This window comes from Leptonychotes weddellii, chromosome 3 (assembly GCF_054177405.1).
Source record: "Leptonychotes weddellii isolate Sample4059 chromosome 3, ASM5417740v2, whole genome shotgun sequence".
NCBI lineage: Eukaryota > Metazoa > Chordata > Mammalia > Carnivora > Phocidae > Leptonychotes > Leptonychotes weddellii.
Window position 1 is genome coordinate 135,651,540 of NC_138371.1, and position 13,428 is coordinate 135,664,967.

The window sequence follows — 13,428 nt, forward strand, 5'->3', positions numbered from 1 at the left end:
GATGCGGGACTCGATCCAGGGACTCCAGGATCATGACCTGAGCCGAAGGCAGTCGCTTAACCAACTGAGCCACCCAGGCGCCCCGAAATGAGACCACTTCTGAAAGAGGTAGAATGACTGTCCTTTGTAAATTATCCCCCACCCTCATCACTTTTTATCTGATGTCTCTGCTTTATTTTTCATGAGAGTATTGACATTTTATTATATATTTATATTTATATTTGTTTGCCATCTGCCTCCTTCACTATTAAGTGCTATGAAGGCAGGGACTTTTCCTTCTCCAATTCTGTATCCCAAGAACTTAAAATACTACCTGACTATTAATATTCAGAATTATTTGTTTAGCGAATGAATGGAATATTCAAGGGATTTAAAAATTCTTTTATGTTTGACATGACTCTGCCTTAAACTTAAGGATTCCATTGGAAGGAATATAGGCAAAATATTTAAGGATAAAGAAAGGCAAAACATAACAGCATTCTCTGATTAGTTCCACTAATGGTCTTACACATTTGCCTGTGAAAAGCCTGCTTCTCCTAAGTGAGCATTCATGTTTTATCTGTTGCCCTTATGTTTGTATTAAGAGTCTTTAAAGAGTGCAACCAGACTGCCTTCTTCCTAAGAGTTTTATTTCCTCATGTTGAATGTAGGACTTTTATATTTAGAAGCACAAACTCTTTCCTAATTATATACAACCTACTGTTCTAAATTTTGCATGCCACTTTGCAGTTTAGTGCTATGTGATTTACTTGCTACCAATTTTGGCGTCAGAAATTTGACATTTAGATTGCTTTTGAAAAGTAATGGTAAAGTGGAGTTAGTACTGAATGAAACTTAGCATCTACTTTCTTGGCTCCTTTTAAACTGTTTTTTTCTTTCACTTATGTCTAATGATCCACCCACACAGTCATAATAATAGGTCAAATACTCATCATGATTTATAAATTAAGAGAAAATATTTTTAGCCCTCGGTAAGTTAATTTTCCTGAGAAATTTTCTCAGAAAACAAAGAAATAAAATACAACTTTTATAGTTTGTTAAATAAACACCTACACATTAATTCACATTTCTTAAAGACATTGTAATTTATAGAAAGAACCTAGAAGAAATGTTGGTTTATTATGAATTTCTGCCATTAGCTAGACTTATATCGTGGTTTGGAATTTTAACTAACAAACGAATTATCCCTAACTATTGAACAGCATCACTTGTATTTGTGGTCATATGTTAGGTCTTTCTCTCTCTCCACCCATCTATCTATCTATAAATATACGTATACATATAGGTATAGACATACATATACATATATGTGTGATATATATAATTATGTATGAATATAAATATGTATAAATATTCAGTCAACAAAGCATTAATTAAAATTCATAGCAGTTAAAATGAATAAAAATTCAAATCTTTCTTGTTTTGCTTAATGCCTGTTCTTCTATTCACTAATTCATAAAATTGAGTTTGTGGGCATTATGTTAAAATACTGCAAAGCCTCTATGGTAAAATATGGTAATACCTTTTAATAGGACATAAATAACAGTATTATTCAAATTTTCCCTTAGGGTGTTACCTAATTTTAGTTATACTGTGAGGCAGCTTGGAAAAGGGCAAACTCATTAAAGGACTTCATTGTGAATATTTTCCAACCTGTAAAATAAGATTGAAATTACTTTATTTACAGTTTTGCCTTTGAGCTATTTTTTTTCTTCATTGTAAAAGAGAGCAGCTGGTGGTATTCCCAAATGTTAGCCTAACTTGAAACATTCTCACACTCCTTTTTGCTTGTTTGATATTATCCTTAGCTATCACAGCTACATAATAAGAATCTCCTTTGGCACTTGAAAATTGAAGATGGGAAGGGCTCAAATACCTACACATTTTAGAGTATAGACAAGTGAATTTCTCTTGCAAAAAGTCATATTTGATATTATTCTTATTTTCCATTAAGTCCATGATTTCTAAGCTAAAACTTTTGCTTTCTGTTTACAGACTGCAATCCAGCTTTGCAGATCACCACAGTCAATTTTACAGTTGATTTAAATGGGCTGTATATGTTACAAATGGCAAGATCTCATTCTTTTTTATGACTGAGTAATATTCCATATATATATATATATATATATATACACACAATATATACACACTATATATTTATACTATTTTTCTTTATCCTTTCATCTATCAATGGACACTTGGGTTGCTTCCATATCATGGCTATTGTAAATAATGCTGCAATAAACATAGGGGTGTGTATATCTATTTGAATTAGTGTTTTCATTTTCTTTGGGTAAATACCCAGTAGTGAAATTACTGGATCAAAAAAGAATGAGATCTTACAATTTGCACCAACATGGATGAACTTAGAGGGTATAATGCTAAGTAAAATAAGTCAGACAGAGAAAGGCAAATACCATATGATTTCACTCAATGTGGATTTTAAGAAACAAAACAAACAAAAAGAGACAAACAAAAAAACAAGACTCTTACATATAGAGAACAAACTAGTAGTTGCCAAAGGGAAGGTGAGTAGGGGTTGAGTGAAATAAGTGAAGGGGATTAAAGAGTATACTTATCATTATGAGCACTGAGTAATGTATAGAATTGTTGAATCACTATATTGTACACCTGAAGCTAATGTAACACTGTATGCTAATCTTCCTTCGATTTTAAAAAATGTATGAATAAATAAATAAATGGGCTATACAATATTTTTTCAAAGTTAATAAAAGATTTCAGGTTGTTTTGTCTTTGTTTTTACAGAAAAGAATGTGATAACTTGATTATTTCTTCAATAATTTTGTTGTTTGATACATGTTCTTATAATTTTCAACTATCTCAAATTTTGTATCTTTTTTGAGGAAAGTACCTTTCAGAGTAAATTACTTCAATTTTTTTATAATAAAAGTTTAGTGATATGATTAATGATAATTGGCAATTATCTTCTAAATGTTCAGGTAGACACACAAAACTTAGCCATTGAAATTCCATTAATTTTTATGTTATGTGAAATTTTTTAAATGTGAGTAAATCCTGTGAAAGGTAAAACACATTTGTGTAGCATGCTTACTACATCTTTTCTTCATTGAAATATAATTGACATAGAATGTTACATTAGTTTTAGGTATGCAACACAGTGATTGAACAATTCTATATTTTACTCAGCGCTCACCACCATAAGTGCAGTCACCATCTGTAGGCTCACTTGTAAAGAGAACTATTTCTGGTGTTTGATATTTGGCATGCAAAATGATTATAAAATTATGTTCTTCTTACTCTAAATCTTATTTTACAGTATTTTTCCAAAACATATCAAGCAAACATTCAGTAAGTATAAATGCAAATAGATCCCCTTATGGGAAAAATATTCACGTGCTTGATTTAGTTTATTAGTTTCTTTAATGATAAATTATACTGTCATTAATATTTGTTCATAATTTTTGACAGTTTCCACTGCTCTCCTTCTGCTGTGGAACATTTCTGTGTGTCTCATTTCCCTTTGGCCAATTCTTACTCCACATAAACTACTAATTCTTATAATCAGTCTAAACTAGAAAGTAGAAAAAGGAAGGAAATTGAATGCATCATCAACCAATACATTCTGTTTTTGTTATTTTCTATCAAAGCCACCCTACTCAAATAATAATTATTCCTAAATTTCTGTACAAAATGGAAGCTATACAGATGAAATACAACTTTTATCTTGCATTAGTTGGGATCTTTTTTTGTTTTCTTGTTTTTGTTTTACAAATGCAAGAAATCCCTTGAAATAGCAAGCAATCAAGGACTTATATAACAATAATGTCTCATGGTTTATTATGGCTTCAGGCAAGACTTGGTCCAGTGGATAAAACAATTCATCAGGGCTTTGTTTGCCTTTCTCCATCTCCTGAATTTGCATTCATCTGTCATGCCATCATTTGGAGGCACAATGTCTCTGAAGTGGGGAAATGGCTTATGTGGTCTTTATAGCAGCCCAATGTATATACCTCTGTACATGGTTCTTACTGCTTAAAGTTTAGAAATGGGGGGGGCGGAAATTCCCAGAGAAATGATTGTAATTGAATAGGTCAGAAGTCTATTAAGAATTTGAGAAAATTGTGTTGGCAAAAAAGCCATGTATTTGGGAGAAAAGCCTTTATGGTGCAAGCCTAAACTCATATGGTGGGCCCCCAAACTTGCATAAGAAACTGTGAGAACTGTACAGTCCCAATGACATCACATTCAACAAAACCCACTTCAGATATTGCCACTGAGAATAATGCCTAAAGAAAACTTTCCCAGATAGTAGAACAAGGGGCCATATAGATGACCAAAATTTTCTCAAGAATATTTTCCAGAAAGAACCACAGTTTAATCAAGAAACTTCTTTCATGTCCATGACAGTGAATTCTTATACCACCTGCCCATCAGGATTCCAAACATGCTAAATGGTGTGTCTCTAATCTTTCCTCTACCAAACAGAAATGTCTATTACAGTTATCCTGATCCTACTATACCATTAAAGAGTTAGATAATTTTTCTTTTACTTCATAGGTCTTGAGAACATGAATCGCTATGAATCTGATGAGGAAGACTACCCATCTTCCAGAGAGTACAGATATTGAGTTGGATTCAGTGATGAGACTGCGGATTTTTTTTTCCCTTGAGGATAGAATTCGTATGTTCTATATGTGAAGAGAGCAATGGGCTATCTGGTGACCACAAAACCAGACTGACAAATATTGCTGGGATTCACCACCATTGATGTCCTTGCCTTTTCCTGGACACACAGCTAGATCACATTTCCCCCACGTATTTCATCTAAATGGGGCATATAACTAGCTCTTGCCATTGGAATGTGATATGTCTTGTGTCCAAGACAATGTAGTTGTGAGTAAGTATGCTTGCTTCCAACTCTTTCTAGTTTTTTTTCTTCTTCCTTATCTGCTGTCTAGATGTGACAGCCATTAAAGAGTGCTAGAAGACCTAGAATATGACAGAAGAAAAGAACCAGGTGCCTCAATTGTTCCATAGAGAAGAATGCTGGTTATACTTATCAAGCTGTGATGTATGCAAGAAATACACTTGTATTTGTGTTAAACATGAGGTTTGGTGTAGTTTGTTTGCTTGTTTGTTTTACTGATGATCTAGAAACTCAAAGGAAATGGAAAGAAGAGAAATCTAGGTAAATATACGTAGGTGTGATAAACTTAAGAGAATAAGTACATGACATAGAAAAAAAAAAGCAATAAAAAGGGATATATCACCTAAGTCACATTTGTTTCCTTGAGAAGACTGATAAGATAGAGTCCATTTGGCTTTACAGATATTAAAGAAAGGGAGAAAGGCAAAGAATAAAGCATAACTACGTAATATGGAGAATTAAAGATTAATGGATGATACATTCAAGAATCTTAAAATATGACCTAAAACTGTATGTCTGATCTGTTGAATCATGAATTAGATAGATATTCAGTGACAAAACAATGCCAATTGTCATACTATTAGCCAATGGTTTATTTTATTTTCAAATGGAAATGCCATAAACAGCTTTGCTTTTCTGAGTGGAAAATATTTTTATGGTTTTGGAAGATGTTCTCCCACAAAACAAGAGCATTTTTCTAAAGCACACATTTGAAAGAATGAAAGAAATTTAAAATTTTTACAAATATAGACAGATGTTGTAGCAAATAGACATATTTCTCTATCACTGCCTGTGAATGATTATATTATATCAATCAACAATAGATTCAGCCTATAGGATAAACTTGTTGTGTTGTGGGAAAAGGAGATGGAAGATTTTATTATGTCAGTTTTAAGTAAATATAAAAGTGAATTATACATTTTTTCTGCTGTTTGCCTTTATTCTTTCAGAATCACTTATTGGAGACCAACTGTATTCCAGGCACTCTGCCAAACATTAGGATATTATATGAAGAAGATACCTGTGCTGGTGACTATTCTCTTCTTCTCAACCCCTAATATGATCTCATGCACATGGACGCTAATGCAGGCCCAGATATCTCCTCGGCTAGATGAAGGTAATTATTCGCATACACAAGTTAGAATTTTGTGACTTTGTGGCGTAGGTTTTTGAGTGTGAACAACAGAATCTAGACTATATTCTTTCATTTCTGTCCTGGATTACTTACCTTAAATGTTCTATTGATTATGCTTAATCACTTCTATAATTTTAACCACTGTGTATCAGACTCCTTTAATGCATCACATCAGATCCTCTAAATCTGACTTGTCTCCAGGACTTTTTGCCCATTTTTTCCACACCAAGTGCACATTGAGCTAATCAACTGTTTGAACTTGATCCACCTCCATGAGGGCAGCTATTCCTGAGTTGGTGCATTTCTTATGTCATGCCCCAGCAATTCTTATTAATGATGAGGCTTAAGACACCAGGGGCATCTTTCATGCACAGCCTGGAGTTCAGTCTGTGGAATGAACCATTCACCAGTGGGATCACTGCCCTTGTTGTCTTAGGACTCCCTGAGATGTACTAGGTTGGACCTTTGAGAATGAGTGAGCAGTCATACTTGATGGCAAGCAGTGGTCAGTCCAGTCATAGAGACTTCATTGGTTTGACTGATTGACTCCCCTTTTTTCTCCCTTTCCTTCCCTGAGACTTTAGTCCTTAAGTCTCTAAAATAATAGCATATAAGCCCTAGCCTCATGATGAGCTTTCTAGGCAATCCAGATGAAGAAATTCTTCCTTTCTGCTGATTCTTGTAAGTAGATTTAATCTCTGGAACCTAATAAATCCCTCCTCTATCCTTGGCCTCATCTGACTATTACCACAGGCTGAGTTACCATAAAGCTGTTAAGTTTGGGGTCTTTCACATGCACAGCCTCTTCTAAAGCCTACTGCCTAATATGTCCACATGACCTACTGTATAAACTTGAAATCCCACAAAAATAGCCCTACTCCAGGCTATTACACTGTCATTTGGCTTTCAGCATGGTCCAACTTCTTGAAAATTGCCTGCATTTACTACTACCTGCCCTTCCTCAGATCCAGCTATGATGCGTTCCAACACCACCGCACCATTAAAATTGCCCTTACTAATTTCCTCAGTGAGCTCCTTCTCATCAAATCCAGTGAACACTATTCTGCCCTTTATTTTGCTTTCCTTCCTCACTTTTTAAAAACATAACTAATCACTTCTTCTTCCAATGAACACTCTTCCCTTGCCTTCTCCAAAGCCATACTATCTTGATTGTTTCTTACCATTCTTTTCCAGATTTTGTTCTTACTCTCCTCTACGTTCTTATTACTTCAGGGATTTTCATTTTTGTTTTAGTTTTTCCCTTCTTCTCTTCTCCAGTCACGTATAAATCCTGTGTGATGTTACATAGCCCCCACGATATTAATTACTAAGGCAATTATTCGCATACATGAGTTAGAATTTTGTGACTTTGGGGCATAGGTTTTTGAGTGTGAACAACACTCTAATTATAGTAATAATTATACTGATTATAGTAATTACTTATTATTAATTACTATTAATGTATTATAGTACTAATAGTGTTAATACTAATAGTACTAATAGTATTAATGTATTATGTACTAATTAATGTATTCCCAAATGAATACATGGAGTTTATATTTCTCTCCTGATTTCTAAATATGTATATCCAACTATTAGCATCTTTAGTTGAATGTTTTCAAATGGAAGCACATTTGAATATGTCTAAAAGAGAACTTATCCTCTTTGTCCCCAAATCTTTCTTTAGTTTTCTTTCACAGTTGATGGTACTGCTCTCCATCCAATCAGCCAACCCAGAAACCTAGAAATTATTCTTGTTAATTTCCTTTTTTTCAATAAATTTCTCGTATTTGGTCAGTCACCAAGTAAACTAACTTTGATTTTCTTTTTTTTTTTTTAAAGATTTTATTTATTTATTTGACAGAGAGAGACACAGCGAGAGAGGGAAAACAGGCAGGGGGAGTGGGAGAGGAAGAAGCAGGCTTCCTGCCGAGCAGGGAGCCCGATGTGGGGCTCGATCCCAGGACCCTGGGATCATGACCTGAGCCGAAGGCAGACGCTTAACGACTGAGCCACCCAGGCGCCCCCTAACTTTGATTTTCTAAACATCTTTCAAGTATATTATTTCTATTATCTTCCAAGTTTAAGTTCCTTGTTATGGCTCATAAAGCCCATCCTTAAACTTCCTCAGTCTCAACGTGTTGTCACCTCTCCTCAGACTTGACTCCAGTCATTTAAAAATATTCTTTAAAGTCCTTGAATGTTCTAAGCTCTGTAGGCCTTTCAGATGTGTTCTAACTGGAATATTTATTCCTTTTCAATCTCCCTCATCCTTCCATCTTGTCTTGTGGAATATAACATTCAGAAGTTGGGTAGAAGTGTTCTTCTTCACTGCCATTCTCTTGCTGTTTGTTTTCTTAACCTTGTTGGGCTTAACAGTCGAATCTATAGTTAATCAAGGTTGTGGCTTCTCTCACATCAGGACATTTCTTCATGAGAAACTTATTCCCAATATTAACCTCTGCTTCTTCTTTCCCTCTCACAAACAATTAAGAGTATTTAATCTTGTTTCCAATGAAGACAACCTAAAATCACATCCAGTTACTGAATAAGCCTCAAGACTAGAGTTTAAGTTGATGTGTATTCTTTTTAGTTCTATAGAATTGCTACACTGGTATTTCCCATTATGTGAAGGAAATAGAAAATGCAACAACCACTGTATAATGTACATATATAGTAGAGAAGTGAAGTAGAAAGGTAAAAATAAAAATAAGGTGTGTTATACAGTAATCTGGGAAATGCAAGAAGAAGCTCCAGTTATATTTCATATAACAGTTGTAAGTATAGAGTTGTTTATGGCTTCATTCCTCTACTATAAGTATTATTACTATGTCTTTATTTTTTTTTTAAAGATTTTATTTATTTATTTGACAGAGAGAGGCACAGCGAAAGAGGGAACACAAGCAGGGGGAGTGGGAGAGGGAGAAGCAGGCTTCCTGCGGAGCAGGGAGCCGGATGCGGGGCTCGATCCCAGGACCCTGGGATCATGACCTGAGCCGAAGGCAGGCGCTTAACGACTGAGCCACCCAGGCGCCCCTATTACTATGTCTTTAATATTCAGTTATATTTTCAGTTGGTATGTTTCTTTTGCAAGGAGGGTAACCTCAGACTTTCATCTTTAATTCTTGTTGTATCATCGAGGTTCACTGGGCCCAATGTAATGTTGACGTTTTTTTTTTATTGAACAATTCTAACAACTTATAAAGATTGATCTTTTCCAGCTTTTTTAATTTATTGGAAGTTTTCCAAAAACAAGTAAGAATTTTTAAACAAAGAATTTTGAAATATTTTGCAATATTTTATTCTAGAAATTATTTCAGCATCACTCATCAATTATTATCCCATGCTAAATAAATGACCAGAATAATAAGGAAATAGATACAGAATGGAATCATCCAGAAGGGTCATGCAATAGTAAAATAAATCAGTACTGTATATCATCTGTAAATTTTGTTATTGTTCTTTTTTTTTTTTTTTAAAGATTTTATTTATTTATTTGACAGAGAGAGACACAGCAAGAGAGGGAACACAAGCAGGGGGAGTGGGAGAGGGAGAAGCAGGCTCCCCGCCGAGCAGGGAGCCCGACGCGGGGCTCGATCCCAGGACCCTGGGATCATGACCTGAGCCGAAGGCAGACGCCTAACGACTGAGCCACCCAGGCGCCCCAAATTTTGTTATTGTTCTATCGAAGTATTGCATTATCTTTCACGAAGATACAAATGATATGTGGAGACACCGTGTTTGTAAGTTTTAAAAACTTTTACTTTTATTAAACTGTTGAGAATTCATATTTTTAAAAATTTTTTGCTCATGATATCAATGAGAAAAAATTTTTAAAAATTACAAAAGAAGAAAGTTCACAATCATGAGATAAATGCAGAGATCCATAGCAGCACTCAGATTCTAATAATGAGGATGATATTGATTGTATTTTACTAGTCTTCATATAATGCTATCCCAAATATAATGCCATCCCAAATGAATTTTCTCAAATGAGTAGAAGTCTGAGGGATTTTTCTTCTTTTATTTTCTCTGAGAAATAATAATGGGGGACAGGAGTGGGTATGTTTTGAGGAAAGTGTAGAATATTTTAAATAGCAGTTGGGATGAAAGGGAGAGTAAGAGAAAGCAAAAGCAACACAGGATTGTTTGGTCATTGTCGCTGATCATCAAATTATTGGTATACCTCCCACCCTGTTCTATGCTTTTCTTTCCCCCCACAAAAAATGCTATTACAATGATGCCTTTATGCTTATTTTATTAATGCTAAGCTCTCAGGTACAGAAAAATGGAGTCTGATATCCTCTCCTTACTAGTTCTTTACCTCCTCCTTAGAGGAAACAGGAACATTTGTCTTGTTATTCCCGGGAAAGAAAATTTGTTTAGTTCCAAGAGGAAAGTCTTACTCTAGATTTAAAAGGCCCCTCAACCATGAAGAATAGAGTTGGGAAGTAGCTTTTGATGATTTCTTCCAAATTCTCAGGCACTTGAAAGCTCACACACCCAAAAACATTAGGCCCATCAAATTTTGAGGATACGGTTTTTCTCGCCTCTGTGCTGATAAGGACATGAGGAGTTAAGATATTCCGTTTCTTAAGTTCTTAATTCCTTTCCATAAATCTTGTACTTTTTGATAACTAGGAATTTGAAATGTGGGGGTTTTATCTATAGGATGTGCCTAATGTCTTCATGTAATTATTAATAAAGTTCGTTCTCATTATCAAAAGAGATATAGTTGGATCGATAAATTATACGGTCAGCCTAGAATCTTTATGGGATTATAGAATTCTATAAAATGCTCACATAAGTGTCAGTTCATCACTAGACAGACACCCTCGTGATCACTTTAGGCAGAAGGAAATGTAAATTGAACAAACTATTATGCTTATATAATCAGGATTAACTGATACCTTCTTGGGACAAGTAGGATAATTATCTTCTTTAGTTCAGATATTTCTACACATGGTTGTAATGAAGAACTAACGATGTTTATTGTAGAAGTTGAGAGCAGCTGAATGGATTAAATTAGATAATTACCAGCTGTTACTTCAAAAACTGGCCAGAACTCAGAAAAGAGCCACTTGCAGGGCCTAAGAGAGTTGTGAGACACAGTTAGATACTCAGGTGTCACACAGAAATGCAATGGCTGTGGTCTTTCTCCATACTAAAAAAGAGAGAGAAAGATTTATCAAGTGAAGGGATTTGCCTAAGATAATATTCAACTTTTATGAGGATTTACAAACCTCACTTCCAATCCCAGTACTTAGAATCATGGGATTTTTATAATAATCATGACTATTCTGTATTAACAGCTATATGTGAATTAGATAGCCAGCTTTCCGAATCCCTTTATGGACTTAAAATACATATAAACCGTATCAACATTCTATTAAAGAGTTACATGATTGTTCTGAACTACTGGTGACAATGTTTTTATATTTTTGTCATTGATGATTACATTTCTTTCTTTTTCTCTTACATTTCTGTATTTCTATCACTGCTGATTATATTTCTAGGAGTGTTGGTTATTTCTTAGCACCAATGATTACAGAGATGTGGGCAATTTGAAGTTTCCCCCATTATAATTAGTTCTCCTTTGATGGCATATTTTTCCACTGTCATTCCCTGTCTAGTATGGCACTTGTTGATTTTTTTGAGATGTAAGTGAATAAATTGCTATTCATAAGGAAATGCTCAAGTGCTTCCATTTATGATGTAAATAAATAAGTTGTGATACAGGATTTTTGGTTGATCATAGTAATTTATTAAATCAGTATACCACCCATATCTATACTGATATATTTCAAAAGAAAGAAAGTTTTAGAATCTATCAATTATGCCAGTGAGCTTTAAATAATGACTTCAGCTTTATTATATAATAAATAAGTGTTACAAGTGTAGGAAGCAGTACTATTTCGCTCATTACCTTAGTAACAAGTTCTCTTGTTTAGTCTAGACATGGATTTAATAGAGGCTTTAAATGTGGGAAATTTCATAGTGTTCCCTCTCACTTTACAAATTGTGTTCTGTTTTCCAGAACCACAATTATTTGATTAAAATGACTTCAACTGGAGTATACATCAGGGCCAAAACTTAAAATCTGAAAATTTGTCATTTACAAATGAAGACTCAACACAATGCAATTTTTGTTCATTGGGACTGTTTATAAGCTGCTGAACAATGGGGTCAATTCTTCTCTTTTTGAAGGGCATGTAAGTTCAACTCTATGGTGTAATCAGCTTCACTGTTTTTCTACATTTAGTGTTTCAATTTTCTTTTTCTTTTAGAAGATGAGGTGTTTTATTTATTTTATTTTATTTTATTTTATTATGATATGTTGGTCACCATACATCATTAGTTTTTGATGTAGTGATCCATGATTCATTGTTTTCGTATAATACCCAGTGCTCCAATTTTCATTCAAAGAAGTCACATTATTTCTCCAATGACATCTCTTCATATAGACGCATAACAGCCTATACCAGAACATCAATTAATGTAGGAAAGAATTTAGAATAAACTAGATAAAGCATTTGACTATGTCCTGGAGAGATGAGTTAAGCAAAATTTTCTAAGGCTTTTTTTAAAGTAATAAAAGCATTTTCATTTATATTGAGCTTCACAGGTTGTTTCTTTAGGATAGTATAGCACCTGAGCTTTGATATAAATTCCTATTAAGCCACGTATAGTAAAGCAGAAAGAAGCCCAATAATTTATGCTGAATTATTGCAGTGAAAAAATCCAAAATATAAACTAGGTCATTCTCCCATATTTGTTTTACAGAGCATGCTGTCTCTCCCAATTAAATAAAACTAATGTCATGATCCAGGACACATTAAGATTTGTCTAGAAATCGGGGCGCCTGGGTGGCTCAGTTGTTTAAGCGACTGCCTTCAGCTCGGGTCATGATCCTGGAGTCCCGGGATCGAGTCCCGCATTGGGCTCCCTGCTCAGCGGGGCGTCTGCTTCTCCCTCTGACTCTCTCCCCTCTCATGCTCTCTCTCTCTCATTAAAAAAAAAAAAAAAAAAAAAAGATTTGTCTAGAAATCTCCAATTGTAGCTCCAGCTTTAGCTTTTTAAGGGGAGATAACACAATCTTCAATTTATAACAGTATAAATCAACAATTAATAGATCAAAATTTTTGAATTTAATATTATATAATCCAAAGTTTCTGTAAGTCAGTAAAATCTTCTCTATCCTACCTAATTATCTCAAGATATGCCCTCTTCCACTCAGGCTTGTACCTTGCACAAACTAAGCATGTTGACTCAGGTGTACATTCATGATATACTCTTATTTATATTCTATTTTTATTCACAGTCCATCTGGCCTCCCACTTCTGCTGCAAGGCATCTCTGACCACGTATGTCTTTTAACCTCATT

At 34.4% G+C, this 13,428-nt stretch overlaps 1 long non-coding RNA gene across 1 annotated transcript in view; it reads left to right on the top strand.

Moving 5' to 3' along the window:
* The window catches only part of LOC145720817 (uncharacterized), a 34,736-nt gene extending 22,413 nt beyond the window's left edge, over positions 1 to 12,323 (top strand). The window contains exons 2-3 of the long non-coding RNA XR_014144025.1: positions 5,860 to 6,026; positions 12,082 to 12,323. This is a non-coding gene — a long non-coding RNA (uncharacterized LOC145720817). The remainder of the gene's footprint in view (positions 1 to 5,859; positions 6,027 to 12,081) is intronic.
* Positions 12,324 to 13,428: the final 1,105 nt, after the last annotated feature.